Consider the following 23,807-nt stretch of genomic DNA (forward strand, 5'->3'; position numbering starts at 1 on the left):
CCTGGCCTGCACCCGCGACAAATGGTCTGGCCACGTCGCCCCGAAACCATTTGGAGCGAGCCGGGCATTTTATCGCGCCCTTTTGTCGCGGGCCGTATCACAACCCGCGACAAAAGGGGTTTGTGCTCTGGCGCCTCCCGCCAGCACCCCTTTTGTCGCGGGTCGTAATACGGCCCGCGACAAAGGTTCATTCCTATATATACACGCAGCCAGCCCCCCCCCACCTCCCCCTACATTTTTTTCCTTGGTGGTGAAAGGTGGAGGTGTATGCTAGCTCATTTTTTCTTGATGTGCACAAGAGGTGTTTGATGGAATGCTTGTGAGGGATGCCACTTGATTTTATTTGATAATATTTCTCCTCTTTTTGATCCTAAAAGGTTAGCAACTATTTTCTCGTATATACATAGTCCGTACAATACTAATTTTAGCAAGGTGATTGCATCTGATACACTTATGATGCGGATGAGTCATCCATGGATGTACGGTAACCGATGTGCTCCCGCTTTCGAGAGAGGGCGTGAATTCTTTCCTGCTTGTGGCCGAGGCCAACAAGTCGAAGCAAGGTTTTATGTGTTGTCCATGTCTGAAATGTAAGAATGAGAAGGATTACTCTTGCTCAAGAGACATTAAGAGCCACCTGCTTCGGTTTGGATTCATGTCCAGCTATAATGTTTGGACCAAGCACGGAGAAGAAGGGGTTATGATGGAAGACGGCGATGAAGAAGAAGATAACGATGACCAGTACCGATCTATGTTCTCCGAATGCGATGATACCGCAATGTACGACAATGAAGAAGAAGGAGGTGAAGAACGGGCATCGGATGATCCTGTTGATGATGATCTTCGTCGGGCCATTTCGATGCAAGAAGAGACTGTGCCACGGATAAGGAGAGGTTGCAGTTCGACAAGATGTTAGAGGACCACCACAAATTGTTGTACCCCGGTTGTGAAGATGGACATAGAAAGTTGGGTAGCATATTGGAATTGCTGAAATGGAAGGCAGAGGTCGGTGTGACTGACTCGGGATTTGAGAAATTGATGATAATATTAAAGAAGTTGTTTCCAAGAAATAACGAATTGCCCGTCGGTACATATGAAGCAAAGAAGCTTGTCTGCCCTCTAGGATTAGATGTGCAGAAGATACATGCATGCATTAATGACTGTATCCTCTACCGCGGTGAGAAGTACGAGAATTTGAATAAATGTCCGATATGCGGTGCATTGCGGTATAAGATCAGAAAATATGACCCTGGTGATGTTGAGGGCGAGCCACCCAGGAAGAGGGTTCCTGCGAAGGTGATGTGGTATGCTCCCATAATACCACGGTTAAAACGTTTGTTCAGAAACAAAGAGCATGTGTAATGTCCCAGGTTTAGAGACGATCGAGGGTAGATTTTAGAAAGGGATGTGCATTGCATAGTAAATTCTGGGAAAATTTCGCGCTTTTAAACAAAAACTGCATCGAAGGGGGACAAGTTTCTCTCTCGACACCTTACAGGTTTAGGGTTTCGAGAGTGCGATAAACTTGCTCTTATTCAACTAAACTAGGGTTTTGGAGAAGAGAGAAGGGATGTTTCATCACAAACTTAAGTTGCATGATTGAATTCAAAATTAAGTTGCATGATTGAATTCAAACTTAAAGTTGAATTTGAATTTCAAATTCAAACATCAAATAATTACCTCATAATTCAAACTTGAGATAATTCAATAAACAGTTATCAATAATCAAGAATTATAATAAATACAACAATTATGAAAAGCTCATTAAGGAAAATGTGAGCTTTATTGATAATCACACATAATACAATGTCAATTACAATATCCAGAATTGAAATAAAGGAATTACTTACAACACATTACACAAATTGGGATAAATAAAAAAAAGAAAATAAAAGAAAAGTACAAGTATGAAACTGTTCTAAATACTACAATGTGATTATCATCCAATCTTGAGCTTGAAGATCATCTTGTTCATTTAATCATCATTTTGAACTTGCACATAATCACAACAAATAGAAGTTATGCCAAGTGGCATAACCACTTGGCAGGTTAGAAATCAAATGAAATAGGAGGGGATATGACCAAAGCTGCCGAGATGATCCACTCTCAGCCTAGACACAAGCCAGATACCAAGCATGTGCACACACACACAGCCAGACTGCTCACCAAGCAGTGTGCATGCAACACAACACACACACACAGCTCTGTGTGTCACCAAGAGAGGCCAGGCCTTGCTGTCGACCAGGAGATCAACACAAGGTTCATATAAAACCTTTTCCACCGCCAGAACCAGCAGCTCATCGACAGACAGCAGCTGGGTAAGTTCACAAGAACACAAGAACAGGTTGAACAGCCCACTCGCTGTTCAACAAATCTTCACGACCACGGAACCGAATCCAAGCACCACAGAGCTTGCTAGGAGGAGCAGGGCAAGCATAAGATCATCACGAAGCCAACCCTCTACACCAACAACATTTCTAGGAGCCGGAGTGAGGTATACACAAAAGAACTCGAGCAAACACATGCTTTGCTCATCAATAAGCATACACATGCATCACGAGAATCAAAACAAAAGGGTATGAAACCCCGTTTGTGTCATCATTTGACTACAAAGCCATTTGGTGCAAGCAAATATGGGTAAAGATCACTAGGCAATCATCGGATGGGAACAACGAGTTATGCAAATTAATGCATAACCGAAGAAATCCAACAAAAGATGAAGTCACAGACTAGCCTAGCCCACACACACTTAGCACCTACAGCTGTTTATGCCATCAGATTATAGACAATTTCTTGTCTATATACTTTGTCAACATCAAAAGCCCACTAGTAGGCCAATATTGGATCAAGCCAGTGAGCAGCTATTCCATTCCAGCAAGCAATCATAAACCATAGCATGCCACAGAGAGGGGAGCAACCATGACAGCATCACAAGTGCTGCCAGGCCACCTCAACCCTGAGCCAGCACAAGAACCACACATCATTATCCATTTGGGATTCAGTAGAGGGCTAGGGTACTCAACTAAGTGTTGGCATCCATCTAGCCCTAACACATTTAATAGGATGATCACAACTGCAAAGCAGCTCACATCACTTATCCACTTCAAAGAAATTCAGGCAACACGAGATAAGTGAACAACACAAATAAATCAACGCACCGGAGCTTTGCTGATGATCCAATGGATCATTGCAAGCAACAACTCGTCGTTTAAGTAAGCACCAGCACACACCAGGATCAGCCTGTGTGATACACATACATCATAGATTGAACAGAATTGAAGCACTGAAGAGACACAACAGCTTTTACAAGCAACTGGCATGCTAGGGCATGCTAGGGCATCACTGGTATCAACACATGAATCGTATAAAATAAACAGCCACAGTTAAGCAATAATTGAATCACAGATGATCACATAAGCCATTTTATGATTGTATCCAGAAGCATATCATCAAGGAATTGATGTATATGGACCACAATTAAACAAGGCTGAGCCTACCAAGAGCCAACAATCTCTAATCACCCACCAAGCAAAGACTGGTACTTGCTAAATAGCAAGAATCACTCACAGCAGTGAACCAGGGAAGCATACATGAACACACATGAGTGACTGGCAAGCATAATAACATGAACAGAAGCACAGAGCAAGAATCTAGCAAGAATGGCAAGCACTGGCATGGCCAGGGCAATAATAGCCAAGGACAGTAGAGGCAGTAGCATGAACAGCATGAACAGCAGCAGCACCACGGAATGGCCGCACCTCTATGAGGCACGGCAAACTCGTGACCAAGCTAGACGGAGAAGAGGAAGGGAAGGAGTAGAACAGGCAAAGGAGTGAGAGAGCAGGAGGTGGCGCACATACCCGGGGCAAGCAGACGAGCAGATGCGGCCATGGCGACCACGGCGGCGCGCGCCGAGTGCTCGGTAGCACCCGGCCAGGCCGGGCCATGCGCCGACAAGCGCCGTAGCGCCCCACACCACCGCGGCGAGGCCCACGGCGGCGCCACCGCGCCTGGAGCCCAGTGAGCAGCGGGATCACCAAGATCCCGTAACCCTAGCCGCCGCAAGGGAGGTCGAAGACGAGCTGGAGCAGCACCGCTCTAAATCGACGCGGATGAAGATGACCGCCGTCGTGAGGCGCGTCGATTGCGCATCATGGCGGGGGCCAGTTCCGGCGGAGCTCGCCGGAATCGAGCGGCGACGGCGGTGGCGACGCGAATCGCCAGAGAGGGATTAGGGTTAGGGTTCTGTCGCGCGTGAGAGGGAGAGAGAGGAGTGGAGCTGGTCGAGCCGGACCAGGCCGGTCGGTTCGACCTAACCCACTGGGCCTCACCGATATGTGGGCCCAGGGGCAATTGTGTCATTTCACAATTCTTTAAAATGCAGAAACTTTGAAATTGCACCATAAATGTTTAATAGATCTAAAAAATAATTAAAAATATGAAAATAGATCAGCATAAAATTCTCTATCATAATAAAATACAAAAGGGAATTTTTGAAGACAATTAAGAATAGGTCTTCATTTGATGATTAAAATAATCATTTAAATCACCTAGATTATTTTCAATAATGAAAATAAGTCCATAAATTCTTTTGAACTTTAAAAACACCTTGACAACATTTCAAGGTTGTATTTTACTTAAAATCAAGTATTCCCAAATTATTCTTAGTATTAACCTCTTACATAAAATAATCACGACATCGGAAGGGGGGAACAAACCCTAAAACTGGAATCATGCATAATTGCTTCTTTAACCATTGCCCTTATCGGACAATGATGCTATTTTTCAGAGACGAGAGGACAAGGGTCAGTCCACACCTTCCAACCGCAAAACTTTGCGGTGTTCGGGCAAGTTCATCACTTGCTCATGTCATTTGAGTATTTCTATCAAATTACTTGCAAAGTATTATGGTTATCACTATTGCATAAAAATCAAAACCACTACTTTCATAACTATGAATATGACTATGTGGTGGGCAATGGAACCATGGATTGTGTTGATATGGTGGAGGTTCCATTGCACGGGTTTATATCCATCTAGGATTAAACAACAAATGTCGCCGATGATTCTTGTGCCGTAATACCCGTGTTAACCATAAGATCCGGAGTGGGACGGAGTAGTCAAAAGTGTTTCCACCTCTCGTTCATCAACGGATGCGCTTTACCGTAGACACTTGTATCCGTCGGCGGCAAGCGGTAGGTCGGGGAAGCCTTAAGTCCCCACGGCACAGTCCGTAGACACTTGTCGTTCGAAGAACAAGCGGTAGGTTGGGGAAGCCTTAAGTCCCCACAGTATTGCGGTCTATGATGGGTTGCAGCCACCGGCGTAGGAGTGTATGGTAGAGCCCAAGACTCGTTGTCGTGGTCGGGGTCCACCCTGAAATTACGGGAATAATGGGACCGACGTGGACCCAGGGTCGGCGCATGCAACAAAGGGTGGGTGTTCGAGGTAGCGGATGAACATGATTGGCTAGACCTTATACCGGGCCTCACACCGAAGGAAGTGTGGACGGGAAAGCTGCCCGGTTGGCACCAAGGTTAAGATCTCTTATGGGTAAAGCAACACACCTCTGCAGAGTGTAAAGAATCGTGACCTGTCACTCCCTGTTCCGGGATTGAGGAACTGCGAACGCGGCCGGAAAGGAGCTCCATGAAGTTCTAGTAAACCGGTGAAGGCCGACGGACATAGCTCTTTGAAATAAAAGTAATCTCTTGAAGAAATGTTTATCAAAACTTGCATTGATATTAGACTTTCTCGGTCTAATATCGTAGCTAGTGCATTAAACACCTCTTACCTATAATGAACTTGTTGAGTACGCTCGTACTCATACCACTCTTAAATCCCATGCTTAGATTGTCCGAATCGTCTGGAGGAGGACTACGACAACAATGAAGGAGCCGAGATCATCGGCTACGAAGAACCAGACCTCTCAGGAGGAGTTGAAGGCGTAGACTACCTCATCGTCTACGGATCCGGAGAGGCTTCCGGAGGAGATCAAGTCTAGGGATATCCGCTAGTAGTAGTAACCGAGCAGCCCGAACTCTTAGTATTTAGCTGCTCGATGAAATAAATGTTTAGTTTAATGAAACTCTGGTATTGTAAGTTAAGTTGGGTTCACCTCGAACCCAGGAGTATTCCTCTTAGGACCCAAGAGGAGCTCCAAGACGACACGTGTATGTTAATTGTAATAATATGTGAATGAGTTATGGACCCTGCTATGTTCTGTTGTACTACTCTGAGGGATGTAATATTTGCGGAATGGTACTTCGTGAATGTTATATCAACGACTGGCATACTACAACATGCAGTGGTATGCAGGGTCACCACAGCATGCCAAGTTGTTGCGATGGCACATGGAAGAACGTAAGAAAGACGCGATGTTGAGGCACCCCGCTGATGGTCGGCAGTGGAGAAACATCGGGAGAGAGTTCCCGGATTTTGCAGGTGAGGCAAGGAACTTATACTTTGGTCTAAGTACAGATGGCATGAATCCCTTTGGGGAGCAGAGCTGCAGTCGCAGCACCTGGCCCGTGACTCTATGTATCTACAACCTTCCTCCTTGGTTGTGCATGAAGCGGAAGTTCATTATGATGCCAGTGCTTATCCAAGGTCCAAAGCAATCGGGCAACGACATTGATGTGTACCTAAGGCCATTAGTCGATGAACTTTTGGAGTTGTGGGCCAAACCAGGTGTACGTGTGTGGGATGAGCACACCGAGCAAGAATTTGACCTACGAGCGTTGCTATTCGTAACCATCAATGATTGGCTCTGCTCTCGGTAACATTTCGGGACAGACGAACAAAGGATACAATGCATGCACACACCTGTTTATATGAGACCGAAAGTAAATATTTGGAAAAAAGCGAGAAAAGTTGTGTACCCGTTCAATCGTCGTTTCCTTCCGCGCAAGCATCCCTTAAGGAAAAAAGGCAAGCATTTCGATGGCGAGGCAGCACCGCCGTCCGAAGCCTATCCCCCGTAGTGGTGTCGATATATTTGACATGGTCAAGGATTTAAATGTTATCTTTGGAAAGGGTCCAGGCAGTCGACCTGTTCCGAAAGACGCTGATGGACACGCGCCCATGTGGAAGAAAAAATCAATTTTTTGGGAGCTAGAATATTGGAAAGTCCTGGAAGTCCGCTCTGCAATTGACGTGATGCACCTGACCAAGAATCTTTATGTGAATATTCTAGGTTTTCTGGGCGTGTATGGAAAGACAAAAGATACACCGAAGCACGGGAGGACCGGGAACGTCATAAAGGACGAAACGGCAATCATCCGGGCAGTTTGTAGGGCCCGCCGCCTACGCTCTTACCAAACAAGAGAAGGAGATCTTTTTGAAGCCCTATTCGAGTATCAAGGTTCCGTCTGGTTTCTCGTCGAATATAAAGGGGATAGTAAATATGAAGGAGAAAAAATTCCGAACCCGAAGTCCCATGACTGTCACGTGCTTATGACACAATTGATTCCGGTTGCATTGAGGGGACTTCTACCAGAAAATGTTCGACTAGCCATTGTGAAGATATGTGCATTCCTCAACGCAATTTCTCGAAGGTAATGGATCAGAAACTTTGTCAGGATTACAGGAAGATGTGGTCGAATGTCTTGTCAGCTTCAAGTTGTTGTTCCCACCATCCTTCTTCAATATTATGACGCACCTCCTCGTTCACCTAGTTGAAGAGATTAGAATTCTCGGTCCTGTATTTCTACACAATATGTTCCCCTTCGAGAGGTTCATGGGAGTCTTAAAGAAATATGTTCATAACCGAGCTAGGCCGGAAGGAAGTATCTCAAAGGGCTACGGAACTGAGGAGGTCATTGAGTTTTGTGTTGACTTTCTTCCTGACCTTAAGCCGATTGGTGTTCCCGAATCTCGGTATGAGGGGAGGCTGACTGGAAAAGGCACACTAGGAAGGAAAGCAACGGTGTGCGGGGACAAGATTTCTTTCAATCAAGCACACTACACAGTTCTATACAATTCCATCTTGGTGGCTCCGTACATCGAGAAACATAAGAATGCTTTACGAGAAATAAACCCGGGCCAGCCCGAGTCCTTGATTACACGTCAACACATGAATACCTTCGGCGGTTGGTTGCAAAGACATCTCATTAATGACCCATCTGTTGTGGAGCAGCTGTTCTTGTTGGCCAGGTTACCATCTTCAAACATATGTACATTCCAAGGGTACGAGATAAATGGGAATACATTTTACACGATCGACCAAGATAAAAAGAGCACCAACCAAAACAGCGGTGTCCGCTTCGATGCAAAAGACGAGAATGGGCAGACCACCACATATTATGGATACATAGAGGAGATATGGGAACTTGACTATGGTCCCACTTTTAAGGTCCCTTTGTTTCGGTGCAAATGGGTGAAGCTCAGCGGTATACATATTGACGATAAGTACGGTATGATAACGAGTGGATCCCAACAATCTTGCGTACTCGGACGAGCCATTTGTCCTAGCCAGCGAGGTGGCTCAAGTTTTCTACATGAAGGACATGTCTAGCAAATCAAGAAAAAGAAATCAACAAAAGAATACATCAACCGAGGAGCCAAAGCGCCACATAGTTCTTTCGGGGGAAAGAAACATCGTGGGAGTGGATGACAAGACAGACATGTCAGAAGATTATAATAAGTTTAAAGAAATTCCGCCCTTCACGGTGAAAATTGACCCAAGCATCTTACTAAATGATGAAGATTCTCCATGGCTACGGCGTAGAAGATCACAACACTAGATGGCGATGTAATAATGTATTCTTCATATATAGTTCGCAAGACACAATCTCTACATTTATGTAATAATGAGAACCCTTTCCCCTTCGAGAGGTTCATGGGAGTCTTTCACGGGCTTGCAGGGAAATTTTTCCGAGGAGCAGCTTCCGAAGATGCCGTAGGGCGTGTGCACCAACGACATCTTCGAGAAGCTGCGCCACGGGAGATTTCCCAACCCTTTCCTTCATCCATGGGAATGAAACTGTGCTTGGCTTGTTGATCTTCTTGGCAAGGCGTATCGATGCTCCTTTTATAGGCACGGCACCGCTTCTACTTTGTCTTGTTCCTTCGACAGGGCGTCGTGCGCTACATGCTTTATCTCATCGAGCAGTGCGTCCACCCACGCGTCCTTATCATGCCGACAGCTTTAGTCCCGGTTGCAGCCACCAACCGTGACAAAAGGTTACCCGCACATCATCCCCCCGGATAAGGCCCTCCTAAATAAGCCTCCCCCAGTCTTTTGTCCCGGTTTGAGCCTCCACCCGGGATGAAAGTTTCGCGCGCCACTTCGTTCCCGCCTATTTTCTTCCCGCATTCCCGCCATTTTTCCACTATATATATGTAGGCTTGGACTCATATCTCGCAAACCTCATCACTCTCTCCCATGGCTTCCATCGTATGTCTAACACCCCGGGAGGCGGAGGCGCTTTGCGCCTCGAACTACCCCTGCCCGCCCGGCTACCGCGTCCCGACCGGCTGGTTGCTCGAGCGTCGGAGGCGTACCGGTCCCTCCTATCCCTGTAGGTGTGCCACGCGAGATGGCCATCACGAACCACTACTATTTCGAGCTCACGCCTGAGCAGCGGAGGAATCCCCAGTGGCATCCCGACTACAGCCCGACTTGGGACAGGTTCTTCATCAATCGGCGTGAGAGGGCGGTTGCCAAGTACGAGGAGGACGGCCCGCCTCCTTCGAACTTCAACGAGGCCGGCCGTCGGATGTGGTGGCGCGGCCGGACTCTCCAGAGCGTCATGGCCTATCGTGGCCCCCGCCTGCGCTACCCTCAATCCCAGCCCACGCGTGGTCATCCGCCGAGGTTCGACAACCGCGACCCCGATGCTAGCGACGATGACGTCGGCGACTATGATGACTACGAGTGGCGACTATTATAGGGCTAGGCACGACTATGATTGAATGGCTCCAACATTCGAATCCGGCCATGTATCTTATTTTTCGGTTGAGCTCCGTACTTTAATTTCAGTTCAATCGTAATAAATTTCGTGTCAACCACTTTATTGAACAAAAACAACCGACAACGACTTTATAAACTAAATTTAAACTAATAGAACCGACAACGACTTTATTGAAATTACAATAAAATAGATAAATTACTAGTCTAGTCTCTACTCGTCGTCGGAGGTTGTCTCCGTCCAAATGCCATCCCACCGAGGGTCGTTTTCGGTCCAAGTTGTATTCGGGTTCTCGAGCTCGAAGGCGGCGACGGCCCAACGGTGGCGCCTGTTGGACCTGCGTTGTGCCCTAAGGTTAGCAAAGAACGCGTCGGGGGACCGCGCCCTCCACCGGCGCATCAACCGCTCGTCGCGCTCGGCGACGGCGATCCTGCGCTGCACCGGCGGTGCCGGCGACGGTCCTCGTCGTCGACGAGGCACGGCGGTGGCGCGAGGAACTCCGCCTCCTCTAGCGATTCAACATCCGGGAAGTTCATGTCGTGCCCTGGCCGCCGAAAGCGCCACGCCGCCGCGTCGTAAGCGCGCGCCGCCAGCTCCGGCGTGTTGTACGTGCCGAGGGTGAGGCGGAAGCCACCAGCGCGTATCTCGGCGGTGAACCTACCGCTCGGACGCACTCGAACGCCACGGAAACCGGACGCCCCTCGACGACGTGGAGGCATCCCGGAGATGAATGAGCGGAGGCGGTGGTGACGTGTGGTTACGCCCGCACTCGTCGCTCTATATAGCGCACGCGGGGCATGGCACGTGTAAGCGGTGGCTACACGTCGCACGCCGGCGTCGGCGGGGCGTGGCACGTTGAAGCGGTGGCGACACGTCGCACGACGGCGTCGACGGGACGCGACACGTGGCACGGGGACGCGACACGTGTGGCACGGTGGCACGTGGAATAGGTATATGGATGTCATATTCATGTTCATTAGCTTTTTCTGATCAATATTCATATATAAAACATTTGTATTTGAGTTACCATTCAAAAGTTATTGAAATAATAGTTTTATTAATTTAAAATAGAAAAAAGAAAAGGGGTGAAGAGGGTGAGATGAGCTGATCCGTGGCACAGACCATCCAACGGCACTAGGCCGTTGGATTCAAACGGATGGGCTGTGCCACGGATCAACTCCTACCCCCTTTTGTCGCGGGTCGAGCCACGGCCCGCGATAAAAGGACCGGTATAAATACCTAACCCCACGGGCGGAGCCCCCACCCGCGACACCCGGAGGCCATTCCCTTAGCGAAATTGCGTCGCCAGGCTGCCCAATTTCACCGCCGCCGCCGGCCATCTTGCTCGCCTCCGGCCGCCACCTCTTCACCGCCGCCTCTTCGCCTCCCTCTGCCGCGCGCCTCCGCGGTAGTCCTCTGCGCGCCGTCGTCGCGCGCCTCCCTCTGCCGCGCGCCTCCGCGGTAGCCCTCGGCCGCGCCACCTCCCTCTCCGCGCGCGCCGCCTCCTCGGCCGCGCCGTCCTCGATCCGCCGCGCCGCCGCGCCGCCGCCTCCACGGCCGCGCCACCTCCCTCGCCGCGCGCACCGCCCTCGGCCGCGCCGCTGCCCGGCCATCTGCGAGGTAGCCGCCGCCGGGCTCCCCTGGCCATTTTTTTAACTTTTTTGTAATATTGTTAGTTAATTAGTTAATTAAGTTAGCTAGTTTAAATTTAGTATATGTATAGTTAGTTATTTTAAATTTTGTATTAGTTTTTTGTAAGTTTTCTATGTATTAGTTAAAATTTGTATTAGTAAATTGCTAGTTTAAATTTAGTATTAGTTAGTTAGTATAAATTTTGTTGTATAAATTTTGTAGTTAGATAATTAGTAGTTTAATTTTTTTGTAAGTATTTTAGTATATAGACATTTTAGTATGTTAGTTTAAATTTTGCTGTACAAATTTTGTAGTTAGATAATTAGTTAGTTCAAATTTTGTTGTAATTAGTTAGTTTAATTTTTTTGTAAAAAATTTGTAGTTTAAATTTTGTTGTAACCGCCGACACCCCTCTCGCAAACACCCGCCGAGACCCCTCTCGCAAACAACCGACGTCAACTCCCTCCCCCCTGGAAAAAACCCGTCGCCGACACCCTCCCCCTCTCGCAAACACGCGCCCTTTCCCTCTCGCAAACACGCGCCGACACCCCTCACCCTCTCGCAAACACGCACACTCTCCCTCTCGCAAACACGCGCCGACACCCCTCTCCCTCTCGCAAACACACGCACTCTCCCTCTCGCAAACACGCGCCGACACCCCTCTCCCTCTCGCAAACACGCGCCGCCGAGACCCTCTCCCTCTCGCAAACACGCGTCGCCGACACCCTCTCCCTCTCGCAAACACGTGAGCATTGTCGAGATCCTCTACCTGACGCGCCCTCTTCTCCCTGCTCCACGCCGAGACTTCCCCTCCTTGAGCCTACCCCATCTCTGGTTAGGGTTAGGGTTTGCTTAGTGTTTGATTAGGGTTAGGGTTAGAACATGTACTTATCGATTTAATTTTTTGCAGAAACAATGGATCGATTCGAACGGGACTTGGAACAGGAAGACATTTTCGAGAACATAATCCGCGATGGTGATGGAGAAGCCGGCGGCTCCGGTGATGGAGAAGCCGACGGCTCCGGTGATCATGGAGAAGCCGGAGGCTCCGGTGATGGAGAAGCCGACGGCTCCGGTGATGGAGAAGCCGACGGCTCCGGTAATGACGAGGTATACGATCAGTCTGAGGCATTAATGGAATTCTATATGTACATATGTATATAAATTAACTGATTTTTATTCTCTTAGGCCTCCGAAGATAAGTTGGAGAAACGAGGCCCGGCAAAGAGACTAGGCAAAAAAGACCACTTCAACATTGAAGCTATATCACCGGAAGGCCAACTCCGTGGCACCCGCGAGTGTCGAGTGACATTTAAGAATCGGTGCGGAGTTGTGGTTAGAGATCATATCCCGATCACCGTTAGAGAATGGAACAAGACCAAGAATGTGTCCGAAGATCAGGTTGCCGATAGGTACAAGAACACACTTTTTGACGACCTCATGTCACATTTCACTTTGCCAAATTTGGGATCGGACTCCGAGAATGCCAAGCGAGGGCGCTAGTGAAGAAATGGGCTCTTAAGAAGATGGGGGAACTTTTCCGAGCGTATAAGAACCGGTTATGGAAAGCTTATAAGGCCGAGAAGAAGCCTCCAGTATTCGAAAACTACCTAGCGAAGCAGGAGCATAATTGGGAAGAATTTGTGAAGTACAAAGAATCAGAGGAGGCTGTGAACCTGTCCAAGAAAAACAAGAAGAATGCAAGCGAGAAGAAATATCACCATCATACGGGGCGAGGGGGCTACGAAGTAGCCATGCCTAAGTGGGATGCACAAGAGGCTGAGATGGAGCGGAAGGGGATCACTCCAGAACCCACGCGAGAAGGATGGGACATTAGGGCTCGAAATTGGTTCCTCGCGCATGGCTGTGAGTATGATATGAAGACAGGGAACATTGTTGAAAGTGACAGCGAGGGTTAGGGTACCCGGGGAAGAATGGATTAAAGTGACGACAGAAATAAAGGCGGGAAAACTAAAGTTTGCTCCCGATAGAGAGAAAGACTTGCTGACGCTTGTCCTCGGTAATCCTGAGAAGGGAGGACGAACAAGAGGCTTCGGCCCTAGTGTTCCGTGGTCGCTTGGGTTTCCGGCCGACGCGGAGACTTATAGAAGCCGAGCGAGAGCTAAAAAACGCGAGCTGGAGGTGCAGAATGACCGGATGGCCGAGTTCCAACGCCAACTTGACCAGCAGCAGCGGGAGATTCAGCAGCAGCAGCGGGAGATAAATGAACTAAAAGGACAGCGCCAGCCAGATAATACCGCTGGCATATCTCGGCCGACGAGACAGCAGCGTGGCCGACTCGGAGGCCCCTACTACACGGATGATAGATGGCGGTCCCGGCGACCCCGTGGATGGAATCAAGGAGCAAACACCTTGTGATCTCCATGTGGTGTTCGGGAACATGTCCGTTAAGGTGGCGGTCGGCTATGTCTTACCCGCATTTGGACTCGAAGGTGAGCCGGCAACATGGCATGGCAATGAGATTCCAGCTGGCTATGCTTGTGTCGGGGTGGATTCAGCTTGTACCGTCGTGGGAGACATTGGAGCTCGAAATCCCTGGAGGTGATGGGGGGCTTACACTCAGAGAGGTGCTGGGAGAAATCATTCTCTGGGAAAAGAAGAACATCAGGCTGCCAGGCTGGGTAGCCCCTAGTACCAGTCGTCCGAGCAGGTCACCATCACCTCCTCCAGATGATCGCAGGCCACCATCACCTCCTCCTACTGATCACATGTCGCCACCATCACCCCATGGGTACGACGTCGACCACGACATCCGTAGTCCATCTCCATCTCCAGCCGCCGCCGCCTCCGCCCACTAAGACTCGGAATGCACCCCGGAAGCGTTTCAAGAGTCCTATCCGCAAGATGTCGCCCCTCCCAAAAGTACCAAAGGTTCCTCCCCCCGTCCTTGGGATCTTACTGTCGAGGAAAATGCGGCCGCTGTTGCGAAACACAACTATGATCATTTCCATAAGCCAAAACCTCCAGCCGCCGCAGCCATACACCGAGAAGCAAATAGCATATGCTACTTCTTTTCCGAACACACCATCGCAATATGACTTACACGAGAAGAAGGATGACTATACACGCCACCTTGCGAGGGTAATTGATGACAAGAGCGAGAATGAAAAGGCTAAGAAGAACAAGGATGACAAGGGTAAGAAGAAGGATATTGCTACCACGAGCAAATCATCAGCTAGAAGTGCAGCCGAGAAGAAGTCAAGTTCAACAACTGCACCCCTCAAGGCCAAGCAAACGACAAAAGGAAAAAGAGAAAGGAAGTTCCCCTCCTCGGAGATCAGCCCAAACAATCGATCCCAGCACTCAAAGTGTTTAATGTTCCCAAGCCGTACCGAGAACAGTGGTGGTTTCGATATGGAAGAAGCTGCAAAGCTAGCGGCTGCCCGTGACGTTACCGTGGAGGAATTGATGTATGCAGCAGATGTTGCACTACCCACCGCTGATATAGCTCCTAAATTTGTCTACGGAGCCGACTTGGTCAGCACGCAGCAGCTGCATAAACTGCCAACACATATGCGGAATTTGCATCGGTGGTACCTTGATGCATGCAAGGAGAACATAATGTACATCGTGGCGACTATACCATGGGAATATTACTACCGAAAGGAGGAGATCCATATTGAGATGAATGAACTCTGGCAGTTATTCAATTTAGAAGTCCTCGACAAATCTCTCATGAGTTGCTATTGCTTGTAAGTTTTTAACTACATATAAGTTCATTTTCATTCAGTTCATGTTCGTTCTCATTGCATATACTCATTATATCTTATGTGTTCTCTATTATGCAGACTGAAGATCAGTGAATGCAAAAGTAATAATATTATCAATATTGGGTTTATGGACCCAGATAAAATACATGTTGAAACGGTAAAGCATAACCGCGAAGATACGGGGGGAAACCTACTAAGGTTTTTGGGGGAGCAATATTTCTGTGATTCAATATTGTTTCCTTACAACTACGAGTGAGAGTCTTAATGATCTTTTATGCACATCCAATTTTTCTTACTCGATATTAAGTGTAATTCCTGACATATATAACATGTGCAGCTTCCACTGGATTCTACTAGACATTCAACCTGATAAGGGAATAGTTGAAGTAAGAGACCCACTGAGTAGAGGCGTGGACGGGTTCAGCGACTTGCAGAAGTTGCTCCAAGTGTAATTTCCTTCATCGCCGCGCTATATCTTTCGTGAGATATCAAGTAATTATCCACTCATTCAATCATTCTTTTGCACTGCGAGGCTTGGACAGCTTTCAAGAACCATCATAAGCAGAGTACCTGGCGCAGAAGCTAACATTTACTCCTGTACCGTGCCCTCAACAGCCACAAGGGACGAATCTATGTGGATACTACGTTTGCGAGTCCATTCGCATGTTAACCACTGAGAGGCAGAACAACAATAAATTCAACGTAAGCAATAACACTCACAACTTTATTTATTATCGTCAATATTTCGTTATCAAGATTGATATAGTCATACTCATCTCATTTTCGTATATAGGTCGACTACATGCGGGACAGACTCCAACCAAAGGAACACCTACTAGGAATTGCGGAGGAACCGGCGGGACTTTTGGTTAGAGAAGTACTAAACAACACAGGCTTGTTTAGTCCAAATAGATGCTCTACCTCCAAATAGACGGTCGTTAGTACCGCTTGTCGATCGTGAGCTAAATGTATATATATATGTAAGGGGAATATACATGTAAGGGGAATCGACTTTTGCTTCCAATATTTGTTTGATCGATCTATATATATAATGAATGAACGTGTACCACTTCTAGTAGCGTACAAATATATCCAACTTTTATTTTTGAATGAAAAAAATGAAATAACAGGCGGTCGGTGGCGGGGGGGGGGGGTGTTGCACCTCTCAAACCCTAAAGCAGCAGCGTTGTGCGCCCGCCACGTAGAGGGCCTTTTGTCGCGGGTGGTAATACCACCCGCGACAAAAGGGCCTGTCCCCTGCGCGCCCCGCGGCTGCCACGTGGTGGACCTTATGTCGCGGGTCGTAAGCGACCCGCGACAAAAGGGGGACCTTTTGTCGCGCCTCCCTTGTCGCGGCTTGCCGCCCGCGACAAAAGGGTCATACGACCCGCGACATTAGGCCTGTTTTCCACTAGTGTTTACCTCCAATTTTCCTTGATTCAAACCGATGTGCATATGATCGGCATGGACCTTTAAGAATATATGCTCTCTGTCTTGATCATTGACATTATAGCTAGCAATGGCCAACCTTTTTCCCTGGATCATATGGAAGACGATTGATGTCCTACGCTGGCGGTGGCGGTGGTGGTGGAGGTGATGTGGAAGCATCATCATGTCGAGTTGAAGTTTGTTTATCTGAAGTAGCAATGGTAGAAGATGCAAACTTCTTTGCTTTGTGCTTCTAGAAAAGAGCAGCAATATCCCCGGTCCTCTTCTTTCTTTTCCCAGTTCTCTTCATCTACAATGCAAAATTAAAAATCGACCAGCTACATTGAATCAATTACTTTGATCACTAATGTATCCATGTTCTAGTTTTGTACTGTAATAAGAATAAGCTAATCAAAGTTTCAGCTTGAGATTTGAGAGAACAGAGAAGTAAAGAACTAGACCTGATTAGAGAATCCCCAATAAAATACTTGCGTACGCGGCTGGCCGGCCGTGCGTATGCGCGCGAGTGTCGTGTTCTCTAATTTGATTGCTCTGCTCTCTTCTGATCTGCAATGCGATGTTGCTCGCTCGTTGCTTCTGATCGTGTTCCCTTGCTAGATCAAAACCAAAATATGAGCTACTTCCGATCGAAACTGCAGTACATGGGCTAGGCGGCTAGGGCATGTTTGGGGATCGCGAGAGCGGCCACACACTAGCGTGGTCTTTTGCTTCGTGGGCTGTGGCTACATATGTTATTTTCTTTATTTTTTCTCAAATATGTATTGTATAGTAGGGCTATTGGACCGAATTCTTAAAGTGATCCTAGCCCCATCCTTTCACCCTGTTGGATCCACCCCTCATGGGCTCTAAGACTCCTCTTCAAAATGATGTTATAAAGGTTTTGCATGATAGCTCTTTAGGAGAGCATTCTGGGTACTACCAATATACCGAAGATAAAATCTCTATTTCATTGGTCCGGCATCAAAACACACACTATGGAGTATGTGCAAGGCTGCCAAGGTGTGTCAGCAAGCCAAACCAGAACATATCAACTACCCCTTCAACCTCTTAAGGTTCCTCCAGAAGCATGGCATACTATAAGAATGGATTTTATCTCTCGGAGTTGTCCCATCAAAGAGGTACGAGGACCGGTACGTGCAAAGAGAGACAACCAGGAGGTGGCGGAAAAAAGCCACAAAACCCAACTAGAGTTCCATCCTCCTCGTCGGCGACACCACCGGTCCGCTCCGCCTCCGGTGGCCTTGGGGCCTTGGAGGTGTAGCGAACCATGGTACCTCACCGGCGGGGAGTTTCCGTTTTTAATTTAGTTTGCTTTTAATCTCTTTTTTGGGATGGTGAGGCGGCGACTACATCCTGAAGACAGAATAAGGTTCTCCATGCCCTATCCTCGCTCCGGTGGTGCATCTAGCGCTGATGGAGGGCACGTGGAGTTGTGTGCCCGTCGGATCTCCTGGGATCCGGTCGGTTTTCGTGTTTGTTGTTGTGGTTTCATGTCAGTCTCTTCCGATCTACGGTTGTCATCATTGGCGATGGTTGCTGCTCGGGGTGCGCTGGTCCTTTGGGACCTTAGCATGACGATTTCCTCTCTGTCTACTACAACAAGCTCTATTATGACAAGCTTTGCATGACTCCGGTGATGGAGGGGCAAGGACAGCAGCGCGCCTTCGATCGTGCTAGTGTTTGTAGTCGTTGCTAGGTGGTCCGAGTATCAATTTGTAATTTTCTTTACTTTTTGGGATATTTGTACTACTGTTGATAATTATTAATAGATCGGTGGATTTCTCGCAAAAAATGGATTTTATCTCTGGTTTGCCTAGTTCTGGAAGATACAACTACATCTTGGTGATAGTTGACAAGTTCACTCGCTATGCTCACATCATTCCACTTCATCGCCATTTTAGCGTTGCGACGGTAGCTCAGTCATTTTTGGATCACATCTACAAGTTACATAGCATGCTTTCAATCATCATTTCTGACCGAGATCCAATTTTCACTAGCATATTTTGGACTAAACTATGGGCATTGGTTGTCACATATCTGAATCTCAGCACCGCAAACCATCCATGGACTGATGAGCAGACGGAGAGGGTTAATCTGTGTCTTGAGATTTATCTTTGTTGCTTTGTCCATTCTACTCCTACTAAGTGGTCCCGGTGGTTGTATTTAGCTGAGCACTGGTATAACACAATTTCCCACTTAACCTTGGGTCATTCTCCATTCAAGATATTGTATGGTTATCAACCTCAAATTTGGGGCGTGATTCATTGAACAAAGAACCAATATCAGACGTGCAGTTGTGGTTAGAGGAACGTTCTGTCATGAATGCTAATCTATTGTTATGAATGCTAATCTATTCGATGCAGAGGCCGAGGTTTGTTGCCTCCTTTCGAAAAAATGAATGCTAATCTCAAGCTTCACTGAACATAGATAATCAATTGATGAAGGCATAGGCTGATCAGTAATGATTACTTTTGCCATATGCGCATAGTTTTGTGTCAGCTCATTCTAATCACGAGCTTTGATTACTTTGGTCCCTACAAAGTAATCAAGCATCTGAGTATTGTCGCATATGAATTGCAATTACCATCAAGCCAAGTGCACCCAGTCTTCCATGTCTCACAACTTCGATGAGTGATTCCACCAAAGCTTCAGGTATTGACACAATTGCCTTAAGATCCTGACATATTTGATATTTCTTGTGCAAGGGCTGGAGATTCGTTGGATCTAGTGTGATAACCAGTTCATTGAACAAAGCCTCATCATGTGGCCAGGATCACCTACCTGGGAGGAACTACTCGATCTCCAACGTCGGTTTCCTGCAACACCACCTTGTCCCAAGCTGGTTTCCAAGAACGGAGGAATGTTAGCGCTTCTCCCTCCACCACTACTACATGCTAGCTCAGGAGTAGCCCGGCACCAAGGCCCCACACGAACCGCAAGCCCAATGTTCGGATCAGCGGCCTGGAATGGAACATGGCTACATCGACACAAGCTACTTAAGGAACCAATGATGTAAACAGAAGCTACGCACCGATGTGCAACGCTTGCGTGATGGAAGCGACCTAGGCGACTAGGGTTTGACGACTTCGACGGCGATCTGCCGCCGGAGGAATCTAGAACCGCCCCTTCTCCCGTTTGATCCGTGCTGCTACTCGGGCTGATCCAGGGGCTGTCGCGTACAGCTTCCCAGCCTTGGTTGCGCGCGAGACTGGGTGGAGATCGGATCGGGTTGCTGATGGCGGCGGAATCTCCAGGGACGCCGCGAGCTTTCGAGGTTGTTGAACTGCTCAGGAACCTTAAACTGAGCGAGGCGGAGAGGGATGGAGTGTTTCTGGCCAGGGAGGAAAAAAGCAAGCTGCCGGAGGTGAAGTGGACGATGGAGGCGCGCCTGTTGACGGTGCGCGGTTCCAGCGAGCAATCGTTGGAGAGGCAGAAGAAACAAGTGGGCATTGCTACATGCAATAACAACTCAGCTTTGGCGGGCTCCCAGGAGGAGACCCGCCGGTCCCAATGAGTGTGATGAGTACTAACTGTCGTGGTTTGGGCGGTGCTGCGACAGTTAGAGAGATTCGCGATCTTGCCAAGAAACATGCCCCCACGCTGCTCCTTGTCCTCGAAACCCAATTACACAGGAGGCGTGTGGAGAGTTTAGCTCATACGTTGGGGTTTTTTTTTTTTTTTTTTTTGAGGAAGTCGGAAGGGGAAAACCCCTACCTACGATTTTATTAAAAGGAGGAGCTAAGGCAGCTCAAAAGTTACAGAACCTGAGGAAACCAGGGTGTACAAAGAAGAAACTATACAGGAAGAAAAGAAAGAGGAAAACATAAGCGAGAAACCTCCCAGATATCCTTTCTCACGCTGCCCAACCTGAAGACCAAAGGGAGAGTGCAACTCTCTCCTCTTTCCTAGCTCTAACCGACCACAACTTGCATGTGTCGATGCATTGTTGGGCAACTATCTGGTTTGGTACCTGTAGATCATCAAAAACCTTCCTATTTCTTGACAGCCAAATGCTCCACAAAGCTGCAATAATGACTATATCCCAGGCTTTCTTTTTTGGACCTGCACATCTATTCCTGGCAGCATAAAAAATATCAGAGAGATCCGTAAGACCGGCCAGGTCAATCCCTAAGAGCGCAAGGATTTGGGTAGTATGTGCACAGTTCAACGCAAAATGCTCCACCGTCTCCGTCGCGTCACACCCAAAGGGGCAACTGTCATCATTAACAATATGCTGTCGTAACAAAACTGATCTCACTTTGATCCTCCCTTTGCTCAGCAGCCAAGCAAAGAGCTTGCATTTTTTGGGTGCGGCACTTGTCCAAATTGAGTCTATACTGACATGTCTTAAGCCTCCCCAATTGATGATACTGTAGAGATTTCTAACGGAGAAAGTATCCGACATATCAAAGCGCCAACCCCTTTTGTCCCCCTCTGTATATTGAAGTACGCAGGAATGTAAGAAAAGCAACAACACTTCTTTCTCCTGTGCTGCCCTCTCAGAGGTTATGTGTTTCAGAGGGATTACCCAAGATCCATTCCTCCAACAGTCGGCTACCGAAATATTCGGCCTGATGGCGTGTGAGAAGAGAGCCGGGAACTGAAGGCATAGAGGACCTGTTGTTGTCCATTTGTCCTTCCACAAGGAGGTAGTGATTCCATTCCCAATTTGCACACAAGTAGTGTTTCTATAAGTCTCGATCAAATTATTAATTTGATTCCAGGCTCTAGAGTGGTTTGTTGATCTGTCTCCAAAGTCCTTATCATGCAGATGAGCGGCTGAAACCCATCTGGCCCATGGAGAATTGGGTTCAGTCAAGAAACGGTGAGCAAACTTAGTGAGAAGGCATTGATTTTGAATTTTCAGGTTCTTGATACCAAGTCCTCCTTCTTCCAAGCTTCTACAGATAGAATCCCATGCCACTAAGCAGTCACTGCCATTAACTGAACTTTTACCCTTCCAGAAAAAAGCTCGCATTAGTCTCTCTAGTTCGTCAATAACCCATTGAGGGAGCTGGATACATGACATAATGTATGCAGGCAGGGCTGTTAAAACTGATTTGGTTAGAGTTAACCTTCCTCCATGGGTGATAAAGTCTAAAGAGAAACCAATTCTTTTTTCTACCGAGGAGATATAAGGGAGAAAAACCTCTTTTGGCAGCTTAGTGTCGGAGAGGGGTAGGCCCAAATAAGTCTGGGGAAAGGAGGCCACTTCACAGTTGAGAGCTTCAGCAATTTCCTCTCCTTCTTGTAAAGAGAGATTTGACAAGTGCTTTGTTGTAAGTAGCTCGGGCCGCAGTGGTGGCCTCGGACTTTTTTGGAAGAATAACATATCCATCGAGATTTTGCCTTATTCACAATATCATATTGATGCAATTGTGAAAGAGGTTGGAAAAGACCCATGGCGCCTCACAGGTGTCTATGGGGAGGCACAGACGGCTGAGAGGTTTAAGACTTGGGACATGCTAAAATTCATCAGGTCGTCATCGCCTTTACCCTGGATGCTACTAGGGGATTTAATGAGGTACTGCACCGGCATGAACATGTTGGGGTGCAGGAGAGGAGTTACGCACAGATCCCAGGGTTCCGCGATGTTGTTGATGTGTGCGGTTTGCAAGACTTGGGCTACCAAGGAACAAGCTGGACGTATGAGAAGAAGGTTGCCGGGGGCAGTTACTGCAGAGTAAGACTTGATCGTGCATTGGCAACACCAGAGTGAAGCGCTAGGTTTCCACTTACCATAGTACGCCATCTTACGGCGGCATCCTCCGATCACTGCCCTATACTCTTATCTTGGCGGCAGGAAGAGATGTTAGGTGGGCTAAGGAGGGAGGACAAAATGTTTCGGTATGAGGTGATGTGGGAGCGTCATGATGGTTTCAAGCCGCTCCTCCGCCAGGCATGGACCCAAGGCGGGAAAGCACTGACACTTGGTGAGCTACAGGAGAAGATCTGCGCGGTCACAGACTCTTTGAAGACGTGGGGATCTAGTACGTTTGGAGGTGTCAGGAAAGAAATACGCATCTTGAGGGATGAACTGAAGAAGATGCGAGAGGAACCGACACGCGTGGGACCTACCCATGCGGAAATCAAGACTGTCAACCGGCTAGTGGAACTAGATCATCGGGAGGAGGTGATGTGGCGGCAACGCTCCCGGGTGCAGTGGCTAGCGGAAGGCGATAAGAATACACGTTTTTTCCACCTTCGGGCGAATCAACGGAAGAGGAAGAACAAGGTTGCCTCCTTGAGGAAACCGAGTGGTGATTTGACGGAAGATCCAAAGGAGATGGCAGACGCTACCACAAAGTTCTACCGAGACCTATATCAATCTGAGGGAACGGAGGACATGGCAGCGGTTTTAGACACAGTACCAGTACGGGTTACTGAAGCTATGAATAAGGAGCTGATCGCTACAATCAGCGAGAAGGAAGTGAGAGTAGCTCTTTTCCAGATGTTCCCTACCAAAGCGTCGGGGCCTGATGGATTTCCGGCACATTTTTTCAAAGACACTGGGATCTCTGCGGAGAGGAGGTGACGAATATTGTGCTTCGTGTGCTCCGGGGAGAGGATGATCCGACTGGTTTCAACAAGACCTTTCTTGTCCTAATCCCTAAGGTAGACAAGCCAGAGGAGCTGGGACAGTTTAGGCCTATCAGTCTATGTAACGTGATTTATAAGATTGCTTCGAAAGTCCTATCAAACAGACTGAAGGTGGTGTTACCTGAGATTATATCTGACGAACAGTCAGCTTTCGTGCCGGGCAGATTAATTACGGACAATATAATTACGGCCTATGAGTGCCTTCACTTTATGAAGAGGAACAAAGCAGTCAAGCATAGATTTTGTGCTCTAAAACTCGACATGAGGAAGGCTTATGACAGTGTTGAATGGGAATATCTTGAAGCAATTATGAAAAAACTTGGTTTCCATCGAACATGGGTGAGGATGATCATGAGGATGGTTACTACGGTATCATTCTCAGTTTTGTTTAATGGAGAACGGTTAGAGGAATTCCAACCATCTCGGGGTATCCGCCAAGGTGACCGAATATCGCCATATTTGTTCTTGTTAGCAGCAGAGGACC

Source organism: Lolium rigidum, chromosome 5, assembly GCF_022539505.1.
Source record: "Lolium rigidum isolate FL_2022 chromosome 5, APGP_CSIRO_Lrig_0.1, whole genome shotgun sequence".
Classification (NCBI taxonomy): Eukaryota; Viridiplantae; Streptophyta; class Magnoliopsida; order Poales; family Poaceae; genus Lolium; species Lolium rigidum.